This window comes from Chironomus tepperi, unplaced genomic scaffold (genome assembly GCF_022539635.2).
Source record: "Chironomus tepperi strain 1889 unplaced genomic scaffold, CSIRO-AGI_Ctep_v1 contig_262, whole genome shotgun sequence".
Taxonomy (NCBI): Eukaryota; Metazoa; Arthropoda; class Insecta; order Diptera; family Chironomidae; genus Chironomus; species Chironomus tepperi.
In genome coordinates, this window is record NW_027226384.1 from 83,482 (window position 1) to 97,680 (window position 14,199).

Here is a 14,199-nt window from a genome sequence, read left to right on the forward strand (position 1 = left end):
CTATGTGGCTTTCATTTGACTATTAAATAGCTTCCATGTGACTCCTATGTAGCATTCATGTTGCTTCAACGAGGCTTCTATGCGGCTTCTGTGTGACTCACAGGCTTCATTCATGTGGCTTCTATGTGTTTTTCATGTAGATTTTATATGGTTTCTAAGTAGCTATCATGTGGCTTCGATGTTGGTTAAATGTGGCTTCGATGTTGCTTAAATGTGGCTTCTATGTTGCTTAAACGCTTTATATGTAGCTTTAATGTGATTTTCATGTGACTTTATGTGGCTTTCATGTTTCTTCAATGAAGCTTACTAGTTTCTTTCAATTTGACTAGAACCCAAATTCCTCAATGATTCCAACTACAATTAATGCCACTCAAAAGTTTACCTCAATTTTCCCAGCACTTAGTCACCCGAGACCAACATTCATTCAACCAAACATACTAGCCTATTCATTAAACAAAAATTATTCACTACAAATATGCATCAACTACTCAATATTTTGTGTATAAATTTATCTTTAAACAATATTCCACAATTACACAATAAATATTTGGTCAATTCATCCCAACTTATCATTTTCAATGTAAATTACTTCATAAATTTAACAGCTTAAAACTGAAATCCGTAATCGATTTGTCAACGAACACCAAAAAAAAATTTGTTTACAGCATATGAAATGTTCAATAAAAATTCGGCAGTTAAATGAATTGTTTAATTAATTTTCATGAATTGTTAATGATTAATGGGGAATTACTCATTTAAAATGTTGTAGAATGTCGAGTCTTACAATGCGATGAACAGATATCCGATGGATAATTTGTTAAAGTTTAATTAATTCTGAAAAAGTAAGATTGGGAGATCTGAGGTGAAGAAGGTGGTGTCAAAATTGAGTATGGAACTCTCTGTGGCTTCCAGATCAAGGAAGTGACAGTGAGTTAAGCGACATTAATGTTAGTTACTCAAAACCTTACAACTTTTAAGGTTCTAGAGAAAAAATGACAATTTCTCACAATATAGCAAAGTGGGATTCGAACCCATACCCTCTTGATTGTGTGTGGTCTTGTCTACTGAGTTCACGTGCTCTAACCAGCTGAGCTATCGAGGGTTGTTAAGAAGCGTGACACAATGCTGACTTAAACCTTTATTTTCCATACAGTGCTCATTGTAAGTCCATCACTAGCACCTAATGCTTCTATAACTATCCAAACTGACCTATAGTACCACTCAAAACCTCTCAAAACTCAAGAAACCTCAAAAATCATCAAAAAAATCCCTCAAATTTCATTGCTAATAAAAGTAATTCCTTTCCACCAATTAATTCCCTTTGTGATGCCACAAATATCCACAAATAATTTCTTTTTCATCATTCCCATAAAGGTTTATTTGCAGAAGCGATTAAAAAAATTCTGAATTATGAATTTTGTGTTTTTTTTTGTCTCCATTCAAATCGTGAAAAATATTCAGCACAGCATAAAAACGTGTACATGTGAACATACGAATATGTGGCGAAGGATTAGATCGGAGGGGATGAACATTTATTGTCATTAAAAGCAATAATATGAGAAAAGTACAGAGCTGAGTAGAGTTTAGTAAGTTTTATGGATACTCGCTTTTTGTTTGGATATACATTTTTTATGTGTTGGATTTTCTAATGAAATTTTTTGAAAAAATCGTCAATGTAATGAAAAGGAGCTGGAATTAAGATAGATTTCTGAACTAGAATAGCACAAGCCTGAGTCCATGCTTAATTAATGATTTTTAAAAAATTCAAAAATTTGAAAATTTGAATTTTATTTGACCGTTATATTTTCAAAAATAAAATTGACCGTTATTTTTTCATTCAATTTTAAATTCATTTCATTGATTGATCCAACGGCATCAACATTACAAACAGACTATTAATAGTCATCCAATGTAAATGCCTCCAAACTGTATCCAAAAAATCATCAAATTTTATCCGAAAAATATCATCAAATTTCAATCATATTTCATTACAACTTTTTTTTACTCCAGTTCCAACTCATATCCATCAAAATCAACACACACACAACAAAAAAAAATCAATCAGAATTTCCCACTTCAATGGATAAGCACATAAAATAAAAAAAATCTATAAAAACTGATTGAAAATCAAGTTTTGTACAAACTATTGCTTTGAGTGTTCATTAAGTTCCTCCAAAAAATTGTTGACACAAAATACCCAAAAATTCATTTTAATGGAACTCTCGAAATGCGTTAAATTTTTGTATTTTTTTTTTCATGTCAAGAACTTTCTGTTTTATTTGAGAAATCCGGCATCATATTGCAGTCATATTTTAAGTTAAAAAAATCCATTATGAATATTAAGCATGAATAAATAAAAAAATAACTGACCTTGCTGAATGTGAAAAAAAAATTCACATTTTTTTACGTGCGAATTTTTTTTTCTGTTTGCGTTGTTTTAAAAAAAGTTTATGAAGATATAAAAAAAACTGTCTGTAGTATGGGCAAAATCAATAATCGATTCGCGATTTTTATGTCATTCACTTTTTATTTTGCGGAAGGATTTCCTCGAAATGAAAGTTTTTAAATTGAGAGTTTTAAGAATTTTGGTTTTAATTTTATTATACTACAAAGTACTTAGTAGCAGCTAATGAACCCAGAAGGCACAAGGCGAATAAAAGATCGCAAATCTATATTCAAGCCAGTATAACTCTGGTTTCAGGTCAGATTCGATGAATTTCTGGGTTCAGGTCAGAGTCAAGTTTACCTGACCACATTTTTGATCATTTCTGCAAGCCATGTGTATTTGGGAAAGCTATTTAGATTCTTCAAGGAATCCACTAATGACCAAATTATTAAGAAACAATATTGCGATAAAATATTTTAAACAACAGGAATTTGAAATATCTAACTATATTTAATAATCTTCAGCAAGTAGTTTTAATGAATTTATCTAAATAGGATCGCGAAATTTTCATTACGTGATTTAGATCTAATGGAGGAGCCATGTTCCAGTGAGGAAAGTTGGTTTTAAGAATTTTGTCCCTGACTTGTATGCACCAACAATAAGTGTAGTGCTACAAGAATTAAGTTAACTTTCAATTTGTTTTGAAGGTACTTATTGAAGACTCCAAGTTGACTCCAATGCACGAGGGCGTGAACTCTTGAAATGCTACGATCAGCTATCATAAGGATGAATCGTTATTTAAAGCTTTAGATAACATTTTATGGTTCTGTTTCAAGTAAGATCTTAAAATAATTTTCCAAAGAAAGGAAAATGAAAAGTTTAAGAGTCCATAGGCTTAATAGAGCTGTTCATGGACTAAGCAAATCAATTGAAGTTTCAAAGCACATTTATATGATAAGAAATCATAGAGTGTCTGATTTGTATATTTGAGAGACATTAGGGATATATTTAGACTGGCAGATGATCGTGAATCAAAATTAATGTCAGCAAAGTGAAAAATCAAGTTGGTAGCCAGAGAACTCTTGAGAGGGAGGATGTAGATAGAAATATTTGATACTGGTAATTGACAAAATGCAGCCAGAAATAGAGCCAGTTTTAGACGCCAAATGAGAAAGTCCATGGATCACAGTTGAATTTAGAAAAATGTCAGATAATACTAATCCAAAAAATAATCTAAAAGTCATTTAAAAATGTCAAATTTTAACCACATATTTACATAATTAAAATCTAAAAATTAAGCAAAAATCAAAATTCAATTATCAGCAAATCAAAAATTTCCCATAAATTTCAATTATAACTTTTTTAAACTGTAATTAATTTTCAATTCATTAATTTCAAATTGAATCGTTCACAATTTGCTATCAGCATTAAAATGTAATAGATTTTTAATAGAAATTATTTTTTTTGGTACCCTCAAAAATTTTTCCTCACCCATAAAAATTGTGCCTCTACCTCACAACTTTCGACCCCCCACAAAACAACTTTTTTTCACCGTCCACAAATCTTTCGACAATTTTTTTTTTCAATTTTTTCTCTTCTACTCAAAAGGTGTCGTTAGTTGTACCGTCCAAAAACAAGCAGTTACAGACTTGAGAAATAGTCAAGTTTATTTCATCCTGCTGTATAAAATGCTGTTAATCAAGGGGACATACGTGCATATGTAGGGAAATGCTGTACATAAGAGTCACACAGCAGCAGCATTTCATTGAAATGTATGACATGGAAAATAAAAGAGTCTACAATGATGAAATATTGAAAGCAGCAGCAACGGTCGAAAAAGGAAGCAACAACAACAACAAAAAATTGAACGCGGGAAAAAAAAGATCGCGAGAAAAATTAGAGAGGAGACATACAAATATTGGAGCATGAAGAGCATAACTTGTGCTGTATATCTGCACCCCCCTCCTCGCCAATTGTATCACCCACCATCCTCTATATCTGACGACGACATCGTCATCAGGGCATGAGGCAAAAAAAATGAAAATGAAAAAAAAAAGGAATTGTATGAAAAAAAAAATGTGCGGAAAAAAGCATAAAACAATATTTTTTAGGTTCGCCGTTTTTTCCACCATCGGTAGTCGGCCAGTGCGAGAAAATATTTTGTTAGCTGTGGTGTGTTTTTTATCATTTTTCCGTGAAATATATAAAAACAGAAAATTTGTTCCTGTCTTAGGAAAAAGGAACTTTAAATAAATAACAAATTTGTAGGATTTTTGTCACTTAAAAAATCGAAAAAAAAAATTGGACTAGAAAAAATTGACATTCAAGTGAAGCTTAATAAACTCACAGTAGACATTGACCTTTTTTTTGTTATTGTTAGTGAAAAATTTTAATTTTTCTTAAGTTTTAAGACTTTTTTTTAGTTCCTTTATCTTCATCGACACACATGACAACCAACCCCACAGTGGAAGTGACGACGGGAATTTTACAAATGTGAGTAAAATTTTCAATGTTGCACCTTTAAATATGATCAAAAAAAATATATATATATTAAGCATGCTGATTAAATATGATGATGATGACGGTAGTGGTGGTGGTGGGGTGGGTCAATGTCGACAAGTATATTTCACTATTGTATTGTGGTATGATGGCCAGCATGTCATCCACTATGCATATGTATATTATGTACATATAATCATTATATATATGTGATAAATGCATTATTGCATTATCGAAATGTATACCGAAATTAGAAAACCGAAATACCGGTATCAAAGATTTTTTGAATAGTTCAACTGTTTATGCTCAATTTATTATTAATTACTTATTTGCTTTACGGCAAATTATTTTTGCGAGATCACAAAAAAGGATGTTAGTTTTTAGTTTTTTTGTTCATTTTTTGTTTAATAAGCTGTAAAAAAAATTTTTCGAAAAATTTGGGATGAGGTCATTTTAGTGTATTTTTGGGAATTTTATGCAGATTTTGAATATTATTTTCATGGATGGAGGTATTGAAATCCCTAATTGCATTATGTGCCTACAGTTCAACTGGTCATCAATTTTGAGATTGTTAGTTAATGACTAATGAATTTTATGCATATGGATGGGGGATTGGCAAACTTGCAATTGACTAATTATATATGTGATGCATTTTCAAGATTCTCAAATGAGATAAATATGAAGCAATAAAATTAGCACGGTGCTATTCCTTTATTATGCGATCGACAATAGCTGTAAATAAGGCATCGACTTTAGTCGTCTCGACTTTATTTGATTAACATCATTGTCAATATCCAAGTATTCAAGCATATTCTTATTGAGCATCTTACGGTACTAATGAGCATATTCACCAGTTACCGTATGTTGCTCATTTAGCATATGCTAGTATTTCAGGGTTTGTTTATGAACAAATTAGATTTCTAATATAATTTCGACGAATTATCGAATGGGCAATAGATGGGGAGGAGGGATTTCAATTCGAGATTAGAATTGAATGTACCGAATTTCAATAATGATTCTGAATTGCATAAATTTCAATTTTGAGATCAATGATGAGATTAATTACATTTTGATCTTGAGATTGAATTTATGCAATTCAGGATCGGTTCCATAATTCGGTACATTTCAATAACCGGATTGAAAATTCTAATGAGTAGTAGTTCCAGATATAAATTCAGCAATTCTCTCCTTTGCGTCCTAGATACGAAGAATAGCTTAATGAGGTCAACGTTACAACCTTAACCTTGCTTGTAGCCCAAAACATGTTTGATAGTGTTTATGCAACTTGTTTAAAATGGAACAAAAGGAAAATTTCTTAATATCAAAAGAGCAGTGATTTTAAGATTGTCTAAAACTCTCCTTCAGCATTACATGAAGCACATGAGTATCTTGTCTATTGTTCATAGTTTACATTACTATATATGCAACATAAAGAGTAGATTAGTCACGACGTTCATTATATTATAGCAGACAACAGCCAAAAAATTATAATTTTGTATTAATTCTCAACATCGGTCAAGACAGCAGTCGATTTATTGGACAGTATGTCATAGATGAATCTCAAAAATTAGCAGTTAAAAGTAAATTTCAAAAACAGCAGTTAAGAACTCATACCAATTCCAATATACATCCTCAAAAACTCACCTATGCATCATATCCACCTTAAATTTCAAAAATATTCCATAATCCTATTTTCATGATAAAAATTATTACAAACCTTAATTCATTATAAGCAGTACAGATAATATTTGCTATAAGCCTCAACTCCTATAAATCTGTCGAGTTTAGTAATTAATCATGCAACAACAAAAAAGGAAGCGATAAGCGTATTAAAAAAGTTTTGATCTACATTTAAGCCTTAAATTCTAATTTAATTGAAAAAGCATTTTTATATATTCTAAGCATATAATATTTTATTAAGCATTAATTTGATTTATTGTGACTACAAAAGCTGAATTGTTTGAAAAAAAAATTACTTGATGATGATGACTGGCAATGGTGGGAGTTGATGATGGTTGTGCTGAATTGTGTTCATTTTTAATAAGATGGCGACATTGTAGAATTTTTTAAAAATTTCACTTTTAAGTCACTTTTGAGCCTGCAAAGATAAAGACAGTCATAAATTAAGTTAAAATTCATCAAAATTTTTCAATAATTTCAAATAATTTAACCTCAAAAATTTCAATTATGGCCGATTTTTATATCCAGTTTGCCATTAGAAAAAGTAACCCACACCACCATTAATCCTTGCCATTTTTTCTCATGCGTTTTCACCCGCATTCGTACATTTTTCAAAACCCTTCATCTCAAATTTCCTCTTTTTTTATGCATGTCCTGTGCATGTGTGTGTGCGACTTTCTATGAAAATAAAACTTCTGCGCAGGCATTTTTTACCATGACATGAAAAAAGTCATCATCATCAACAACAACAATAAGAACTAGAAAAAGAGTACAAAAATTTTATAAAAGTTGGATTGAAAAAAAAAAGGTCTACGAGAGGATATTGTGACTGTATGTGTGCATGCACAGCATGAAAAAATCACACATTTAGGGGATGAGTTGAAGAGAGAGAAACTGATGAGAGAATTGTGAATATTTTATGGTGGCAGATGATGATGGTGGTGAGATGCTGATTGTGAAGATGGAACGCACACATGCACATGCTGTATTTTTTTTAAAAAAAAATACTCAAATTCTACAAAAATGAAATAAAAAGAGGAATTTTTTTAACTGGCGATTGCGCAAAAGTCGTTACTGAATTTTATTGATGTTTTATCCTCGCGCTTTTTTTTTGTGGACGTCCAAAAAAGACATAATTTTTTTACATAAAATTATAAAAAATATGTGCTTTTTTTATATAAAACGAGATTTTTTTTAAATATTAAAAAAATTAAAGCCTTTAAATAAAAAAAAGAGTCGAGAAGATGCAAACTGTTGCACTCACGGATTACGAATATCGATTATTTTTTTTTCGTACCATATATAAATTATATGTTGCAATTCAACTGTGTTGAGGCTGTCATCATTGAAAATGAAATTGAAAATTGGCTTTATGACAAATCGATAATTTGTTTTAATCACTTTAATATTTAATGAGAAAAACTTTGTATTGGCTATTGGACTTTAAACATTTGTTTATTTATGGTCAGTTTAGAATGTGATGGTTTTGATAGCCTTTGATGTTTGATGATTTTGAGGAATATTTTTTTTGATTGGTTTATAATTTAATGCAATTAATTTTGATGTGAATTATATTAATTGTTGAAAAATTGGCATAAGGATGAATAGAAAAGATTTCTTAATTTTTAAGAGTTTATGCTTTGAAAATGATGATTTTCAATGTTGGAATCCTGTTTTTAGACAGATAGAAAAACTTCACTGATAGACAGCCTGGACAAAAACTTAGCAAGAAAATCATGTTCCATTTCCCTGAAAGTCTTATTTGAATACTAATCTAAATTTGCATAATATAATGTCGTGAGCATTTTTCGAATCGTTTTCATATCGACAATACTCTAATATGATGATTAAAAGATGAATCTCTGATGGGAATTGAACCGACAAACTCACAAATGAGTGAGAAATTTATCCGATCTGCTGTCGAATCACTTGATCAGATGCATTGACAGAATTGCCTTTATATGACTTGGTACCCAAGACTTCGCTTATCTCAGACAGCACACAGAAGTTATGATGTGACATCAATTAAGTTACAGAATTTATTATTTTTCACACTCCAGCTATTAATTATCTGATTGAAACAATGATATGAAAGATCTTTTATTTGAGCCTCTAATTTTGTATCTTCTAAAATATGTAATCCGGCACATTGTTGAAATATACAAATGTCATGGTCAGCATGCCATCAAGCACCTTGTGTGGACTTGCCATCAAGATGAATTGTTCCAAAGTAGTTAAGACATGGACTAATTTCTTCTAAATGTCATAATTATCCTAGAAAAATTCAATTACTCCAAAAATTCATTAATTCTTTACATTTATGTCCGAATTGGTAAGACTCCGATTTAGAGACGTCTTCTTTAGAATCAAGACTAGAGTACGGGCGGATTCTCTGGAGTTCAGACTCGATCGGAGGCGCCTGTTTGCCTTTTTTGATTCCAGATTTTCAAAGTCCTATCAACTCTGATTTATCGTAAAGACTAAAATGCATTTAACTAAAATATTTCAATTTCTAATCCAAATATCCATCAAAAATGTTCCTTGTCTTCTCTTAAACTGTACAAATCTATTGACAAAATTCTAGCCATCAATGCCTTTCACCTCTTAACAAAAAGATAAATAACTTTCATGATCTCAAAAGTTCATCATTAGTTTTGCTGATTATTAACCATAGAAATATGAATAAAAGAGAATAAAAAGAAATTATTAACATTAAAAAAATATTTTTTTTGTGCATCCCATCTGCGAATGAATTTTCATAATACGAAAACTAATTTTCATATATATAAAAAGGGATCCCAACTTTCTCTCTATGAACATGATATTAACATCGAGTATTTTGTTTTAATTATAAAAACTACAACGACGGAAACATTAAAAGTTGAGCTGTAGCATGAAAAAAAAGAAGAGTATCAGGTATAATTGCTCAGCTTCATTATGTGTATGTTATGTTACCTCTCACTACTGACTGTTGCTGTTCAAGTATAATCCCGTTTCTTTATATCATGTGTACATGAATAGCCATTTTCAAATGTAAAACTTTTAATTTTTTTTTTTTTTTTTTTGTCCATACTCACAGCAAAATGAACATTGAGATCTGTTGGAAGTTGAAATTGCATTTTAATGTAGCAGAAATATTATTTTAATGTTTATTACTTTTTTTTCATACAGTTTTTTTTTTGAAATTTTCATAGATTTGAGTATTGTATGAAATTTACTGCAAGAGGATATTCAAAACTTAATGTTCTGGATGTGCATTAAAAACAGGAATATATACGGGTCTCGCTTTTTCATTATGGCTATTACATCTTATCACGTTTCAACTCTTGCTTCATAATTATTTTCTTGTCAGTTTGGAATTGGTTACATTGGATTGATGGTATGTGGCGCATTTTACTGCATTATCTATTGTTGCTCAGAGCTTGACTTTCTTCTTGATTCTAGAATTTAGATTCTTAATTGACTAATATGTATACATTGCATGTTTTAGGGCATGATGTACACTGTACATATCCACAATTTGTGTATTTAGAATCAAAAGCCAAGTTATCGAGACTGAGATCGACACAGGGTCTAGATCGGGATGTTGCCTAGATCGGGATGAGTCCTAGGTTGGGATGGAGAATAGATCAGGATGGGGTCTAGATCGGGATGAGGCTTAAATTGGGATGGAGCCTAGTTCAAGACGGGTCCTAGCTCAGGACGAGACCTCGATCGGGATTAGAGCTAGATCGGAACAAGGCTTGACATCTCGAGAACCTCTCCTAAGAATGGCATTTATTGATCAAAATTCCAATATTTTGCATCTCCAGTGTGTAAGCCTATTACTCTATAGAATGCTCATTGCATAGCTCTAATCGTTGAACCTAGAATTGAACCTAGACCAAAACCCAACAATATGACTCAAGAGTTCCCATAACTTCCCCACAAAAATCCGCTAACTTTAATAATCGTAAATGAATTTTAAGTACACATATGAGTCACATAAAGCAAGCACCAATAATGTCGATCCTTTCTCATGAAAGCAAAAGTTTTATTCCTTTTTTTATATACACATATTTCTCATAACAAGCCATTATAATATGACAGTCCAACAGGCGACGAAACGATGAATAATCGCATATATATTTTAATTTCATTTCTTTCACATCAGCGTCATTAAAAAAATCACTTCGCTTATTTTATTTCGAAAAACATTACTTAATGATATCGTTTTATATTATGTCTGCATATTAAAACTGTGGATATGAGACACAATTTTATGTTTACGGGAAATTAATTTTCTAATGTTTATTCATAAAAATTCAATTTTCTCGTTCGTGAAGGGATGAAAAATACTTTTTTTTGGGAAATTTTTAAGTGTAAATAACAACAGCTATTGTGATGGATGGAAGAATATTTTTTAATGGTGATATTAAGGAAGTAAAGAGATTGATTGAAATATGATGAAGAAAATGGAGGAAATTTAGGATTAGATCAAAAGCAGCTGGTATGAATTTCCTGAGTTTTAGATGCAAAAGGCTGTAGTTTTCGACTCTACTTTATGTATAGTTTGAGGATGCAGACTTGTAGTTACAGATGAACACTAAGGAAAGTCATATTCCGGGTTTATGAATTTTAGATTGTTTATATCAACTTCAGTCATTAAACTGCTGCTCACTTAAGAATCCAAATATATAAACATCTGATAAATCCCTAGCTTGGAGATGGGGGTTAGAATTCAACACCAAATTTTGTGGATCACTTCTTTCTGGGTGAACTATCAAGGTACATTTGCTTCTTGATTTACAAACTGCTTGATTGTCGGATAATGTATTAGGGTTTTTGAGGTTTGAGCTCGAAATTGATTTATATTTTGTATGGAACACAAATTTGACAGTTTCTTGTTAATGAGACCATCCCGAGCAAGTTACGGATTATCCTGATCTTTATTCAATCTTGAGAAATCATAGTTAAATACTAGCTAGATACCTAGTTGCACTAGTCTTTAAATATTAATATCATTGAGCTATCTTACCCTCTCTAGGTTCACACGCCAAAGTATTTTGCCCAGTACTTGTCGTTATTGAAGACTTTTCATAATTTCTCTTACTGGAGATTGAAATTCTCCAATTTTATCCTCCAAATGTAGTCATAGAAAATTATTAACCATATAAGGGCATATATCGAGACATTCAACCAGAATATTACTCCTAATTCTATAGAACCATATCTAACATATCCATCACATAGAGAATAGTGAATAGAATTCACATCCAGACTCGACTTGTTCCCATTCTTTACAAAATTATTAATTCCACTACATTACAAAACAAATATGTATGAATAATATGGATAAAAATTCTTCAAAAGATATTTTTCATATCAAATAAAATGCAAAATCATAAATGCAGAAAATAAATTCATCTAAAATTAGCTACAAGGCATTCATGTATTTCTTTTTTTTATGCAGCCATTCAAAGAAAACTGAATTTCATTTTATTCTTCCTTTTTTTCTATTCCATTTCGAGATAACTAATTAAAATTTCAAAAAGTAATAAAAGAAATAATATAAAGCATAGAAAAAGGATAAAAAAGAGAATTTTTTCTTTCATTTTACATTTTTATGTTTTAGTCATTGAAGGAAGGAATGAAAGAAATGCCAACATAACATATTATGAACAGAGTGAGAGAGAGAGAGAAAAAAATATCCTTTTTCTAAAGCTTCATTATCATGCAAGAACGTAACATTAATTTATTTTCTATTCGAATGAAGAGAACCAGAAAAGAAGAAGAGGAAAAATGTAACAAGTTTGAGAGGTATTTGGGTTGGATTATGAGGCGCATTTTGTTAGTTAACATCAACTTATTCACTTAGACACCAAGTTAAAACGTCAATGCATTTTTGCAGCCATAAAACGTGAAATTTGGATCTGTTTCATTTGAACCCTAGTCCAAAGTTGAAAAGAGGTTTATTCAGGACACACTCACTGCAGATCGATTTTTGGGTTCAAATTGCCCTACCCAATTCTTTTTTCGAACCCATCTAAATGCTCCTCTAGGGTTTGATGCTAGATTTTGTTTAGTCAACCTTCAATAGAGTCGTGTTTCTAATTTGCGTTTTAATGTACTAAGATTGTTATTAAACTAACACAAGGTATTTTACAGTCCCATTCACCTTATGTTGCTTTTTGTACAAGTTGCTTTGGGAAATGGTCGATTGTAGACTTTATCATCTAATCTGATTGTGGGACTATTATTTTTCAGATGGGGTGCTTTGGACAGGCTTGTACTTTTTCATAGTTTTAATTCGATAATTGCTCGGTCGCTATTGATGCGCTAACGGTGTCAGAAAAACAACAATGAGGTATAGACTTCATTCCGTCAACTTCGGAGTAAGATGGTGAATTCCGAATTCAATGTAATAGCTAATTATTTATTGGACAGTGGCTCTCAAACTATTTGCTGCAACAAACTCGTTTCTCGAATTTCCAACACAAAAATTTTAGAAAATTGAATTTTATTAATGATTTTTGATTCTATTCTGATCAAATCAACCCAAATAAAGAGATCACACTGAAATTCAGGTAAGCAATTAGAGTTGAATGATCATGACCCTAATGCAATCAGATATCACAGATAACCCAATATAGCAAATACAACTCATAAGACAATATAGACAAACCAACGACACAAAACTCAACATCCATCCCAAAATAGCTCCTTAATGAAAAGAAAAAGGCAAAAGAACGAGAAAAAGAGTAAAATGTGGATGTGGAAAAAGAAAAGTTAAATATATGAAAAAGGAAAAACTTTTTTTCTGTAGAATATTTGAATAACTTTTACATTTTAAATGGTTTTCAAATGCAAACAGAAAATTGTGATGGAACAAGGAAGGAGGATGAGAGAATGAGGAAGTAAATTGCTGCTGGATAGTATGCATGAATATACTTTTTACGACCATCTCTATATTTTCTTTACATTTTATTTTTCCTCATGTATGAGCCACAATCACATTTTTGTTAGAGGGGATCGGGCATGCCACCCACTTCTTTCATTACATTTCTATTTAGTTTTTCTCTACATTTTAAAATATTCAATACGTATGTATTTATCTATGACTAGTATGGTACGATATGTTGAAAATAAAAAGATTTTTTTTTTATCTCGACAAAATGAAGTCAATGCTGGAGATGGCAAAAAATGGAGATGAAATAAAGGAATAAAAATTTACTTTGGTTTTACATTTCTGTATTCTTTTGGGACAGGGGTGGGTTGCTTGGTTGACACCTGTCTCTATACCTATCCTTACCATTTACAGCTTCATCTACCCATACACCTACACCAATCCTTACCCTAACTTCTACACATACCCTTAGCTATCCTACTCCTACTCTTACCCCTGCACCTATCCTTACCCCTAACCCAATTACCCAAGATCTACCCTTTCACATACCTACATATACCAAAGGTATACCTATCCTTATGGACCTACATACTACTCAAAATATAGAGTTCATTTACATACACCTGCCCTTGCTCCTACACCTACCCGTACCCTTACCCCTACACCTATCCGTACCCGTATATACCTCTACACCTATCCTGCATGTTCCTGCCCAAGATATACAGGGCATTACTTACACCTCCCCTTG

General features: G+C 31.4%; 1 protein-coding gene and 1 long non-coding RNA gene across 2 annotated transcripts in view; one reads left to right on the forward strand and one right to left on the reverse strand.

Annotated features, from left to right (window-relative positions):
* LOC139091838 (uncharacterized) overlaps positions 1-14,199 on the reverse strand; it is a 78,060-nt gene that overhangs the window by 50,790 nt on the left and 13,071 nt on the right. Inside the window, exon 2 of the long non-coding RNA XR_011544547.1 lies at positions 6,862-6,983. This is a non-coding gene — a long non-coding RNA (uncharacterized lncRNA). The remainder of the gene's footprint in view (positions 1-6,861; positions 6,984-14,199) is intronic.
* Positions 4,846-14,199, forward strand: part of pros (homeobox protein prospero) — a 158,485-nt gene continuing 149,131 nt past the window's right edge. Inside the window, exon 1 of the mRNA XM_070642053.1 lies at positions 4,846-4,879. The gene's annotated coding sequence lies outside the window, so the exon portion shown is untranslated. The remainder of the gene's footprint in view (positions 4,880-14,199) is intronic.